Source organism: Podarcis raffonei, chromosome 17 (genome assembly GCF_027172205.1).
Source record: "Podarcis raffonei isolate rPodRaf1 chromosome 17, rPodRaf1.pri, whole genome shotgun sequence".
Taxonomy (NCBI): domain Eukaryota; kingdom Metazoa; phylum Chordata; class Lepidosauria; order Squamata; family Lacertidae; genus Podarcis; species Podarcis raffonei.
Window position 1 is genome coordinate 7431523 of NC_070618.1, and position 3483 is coordinate 7435005.

Genomic DNA, 3483 nt, shown 5'->3' on the forward strand with positions numbered 1-3483 from the left:
TTTGCAGCTCTGGAACGACATGCAAAGACTTCCCTATTTATTGTAATGTTGGAAACAGCTCTCTGTGTCTGGGCGAGGGTGTCCATCCGAATGTGTCCTCGTGTACACACATTGTATGTGTGCAGCCATTCCCCGACACGCTGGCCTATTCAGGTGTAATTCAAATCCAGAGATACAACAGCAAGCTGTGCCTCCCTTTTGGTGTCCCTGCCGCTCACCATGAATTGGAGAGCAACTGTCTGAAGCAGGGAGCCTTGTGGATCTGAGAAAGTTCAGTGCCCACAGGAAAACCCTGTGAAATCAGGGTGGCAGATTCCACAGAGAGCCTACAGGAGTAGAAGCTGATTCTTCACTTCAGAAACTCGCCTTCCAACCACTGAGGGCAACAGGAACAAAGGCCTCATCGGCACATTTAAAGCAGTATTATGCCATGTTAAACTGTCATGAATTCCCCGTAAGCTTCCTGGAACTGGATGTGAGGATGCAGAATTTGCCTCCACGGTCACTTATGGACCCATTTTGTTTGTTTGTTTTCGACTCCCATATTTTAATGCAGCATCAAACCAATCTGACAGGAGAACAAAATACGGACTCCCTGAACCCCTCCGCTTCCTGCCCAAGGCCTGGTGCATCTCCCACCCCCACCCGCCACCTTTCAGAGGGTGGAGAACCGGGGCGGGTCGTTTCCGAGGATGAACTTGTGCTCCATGCCATCCTGGGTGATGGCCGCCAGGCGGATGACCCCCCCGCTGGAGCCGTTGCGGTCCATGGCCAGGGTGAGGGCATTGGCCGCGAAGCTCAGACACTCCTCCTTGCTCATCCCCGGCTTGTAAGTGGTGTTGACGAAGCCGTAGATGTAGGAGCTGCCAGAGCCCCCGATGGAGAAGGGCTGGCAGACCATCATGCCCCACATGGGGACAGAGTACACCTGTCCCCCTTTGCGCTTGTCCCAGCCAGCCACGAGGATCCCGGCCGTGAGGTCCTCTCGGTAGCGGTAGCACATCTCCTTGAAGAGACTGGCGGCTGTGTGCACCAATGGGCGCTCATCCAGTTCAATGCTGTGGAAGCCCAGCTGGTACGTAACGTCGTCCGCGATGGACTGGGTGTCAGCAGCGGAGCCCGAATGGCAGCAGAAAATGTGGTCGTGGATCTGCGTCAGCGTGTCCATGACGCGGTTGGCAATGTACGAAACCGTGGTGGTCCTGGAGTCAGCACCGATGACGACCCCACCATCAAACTCCACAGCCATGATGGTTGTCCCGGTGGTGACGGCCTACTGGGTCCAGTCCGGGCACCATGCCTCCATCTCGACGCTCGGCCTCAGCATCACTGGCACCGCCATCTTGGATCTCTTACGGACCCATTGTTAAAACCGTGTTCATGGAAGACAATCTTACTCGGCTACAAGTGATTGCCAAAGAAGAAGAAGACGTTTGTTAAGCGTGCTAGGAGAGTTGTTAGGAAACGATTCCTCTCACAAAGGCATGGTTCTCGGAGTTCCTTGGGAAGAGGGATTGATTGTTAAACCACTCTGAGAATTTTCCGAACCTTCCTCCTTCTTAGGGAATCCAAAGAAGGAATGTGAAGTATTTTGGAGGTGTGGAAGATTGTGGGCTACCACCTTGGTGAAGAAACCCTTGTGATTCACAGACCCCTTTTGCCACATTAAACTTCTCCCACTAGGCGGTGTTTCCTCTGCACTTCCTGTGTAATCTAATTTACTCTATTGCTGTTGAAATGCCCCAGGCACTTAATGACAGTAAAAAATTAGCAACCACTATGATTATAAATAAGTCTTAAAAGCATCTCTATAATCATAATTAAGTACAATTATCCCTAAAAGCAACTATTAGCATAACAATAGATGCTAAAAGCAGCAACCTACAGTCACAGAGTCGAAGCTTGTAAATTAAAAGCTAGGCAGAACAGTACTGTTTTCACTCTACCCTTGAAAGTATATCTTCTTATTTATCACACATACCGCATACCGTGACTTTCATCCAAAAAGTTCAGGGCAGCATGCATGGTTCACCTCCCTCCATGTTATTGTCACAACAACCCTATAAGGTGGGTTAGGCTGAAAAATAGTGACTGGCCCAAGATTATCCAGTAAGTTTCATTACTAAGTCCCCACCTGCACTAAACAGTGGTACCTCGGGTTAAGTACTTAATTCGTTCTGGAGGTCTGTTCTTAATCTGAAACTGTTCTTTTTTTTTTTTAAATGATATTTATTAAAGTTTCAAGAAAAGATTACAAAATTAAGAAAAAGAAAGAAGAAGAAAAACAAAAAAACCAAAAAATACAAAATACAGAAAAATAAAACAATTAAAAACAAATCAGTCTTTCCATGTCTTGTCTTTCATTTACTTGTTTCCTGGACCTCCTCACACCTCCCTTTTTTGTATTCCAATTCAGTTAGTTAGTTCAGCAAATCCTTTCCCTCTTTGTTTTTATCTTAATCCTTTATCTTAATATATTATAACTTTACATTCTTACCTGTTAACAATCCATCTTTACATACTCCTTTATAACATTGCTGCTAAAACCACTTAACTTCATTCCGACATCAATCTAACATTCATTAATTTTGCAGTATTTCTGTAAATAGTCTTTAAATTTCTTCCAATCTTCTTCCACCGACTCTTCTCCCTGGTCTCGGATTCTGCCAGTCATCTTAATCTGAAACTGTTCTTAACCTGAAGCACCACTTTAGCTAATGGGCCTTCCGCTGCTGCTGCGCCTCCGTCACACGATTTCTGTTCTCATCCTGAAGCAAAGTTCTTAAACCAAGGTAATATTTCTGGGTTAGCGGAGTCTGTAACCTGAAGCGTATGTAACCCGAGGTACCACGGTATGTTGAAGCAATATCATTCCGAAGGATCCTGGGACGTTAACCCTGTAGTTATGGGTTCTGAGAGTTGATAGGAGATTCCTATTCCCCTCACAGACCTGCAATTCCTGGAGGAGTTTAACAATCAATCCCAGGTAACTCTGAGAACTACCTCGGGGAGGGGGGGAGAGGAGTTTCCTAACAACTCTCAACAATGTTAGCAAACTATAGTTCCCAGAATTCTTCGGGTGAAGCCAGGACTGTTTAAAGTGGGATGGAACTGTTTTGTGCAGATGGGGCTTATGTAGGGATTTGCACGTCTCCCCCACCCCCTTTCTTAGGCTATATATATACTCTTAGCTGGACCATAAAGAAGGCTGATCGCCGAAGAATTGATGCTTTTGAATTATGGTGCTGGAGGAGACTCTTGAGAGTCCCATGGACTGCAAGAAGATCAAACCGATCCATTCTGAAGGAAATCAGCCCTGAGTGCTCACTGGAAGGACAGGTCCTGAAGCTGAGGCTCCAGTACTTTGGCCACCTCATGAGAAGAGAAGACTCCCTGGAGAAGACCCTGATGTTGGGAAAGATGGAGGGCACAAGGAGAAGGGGGCGACAGAGGACGAGATGGTTGGATAGTGTTTTCGAGGTT

The 3483-nt window shown here is 46.7% G+C and overlaps 1 pseudogene; it reads right to left on the reverse strand.

The window, feature by feature from the left end:
- Positions 1 to 655: 655 nt before the first annotated feature.
- LOC128405236 (proteasome subunit beta type-6-like) lies at positions 656 to 1342 on the reverse strand (annotated as a pseudogene).
- Positions 1343 to 3483: the final 2141 nt, after the last annotated feature.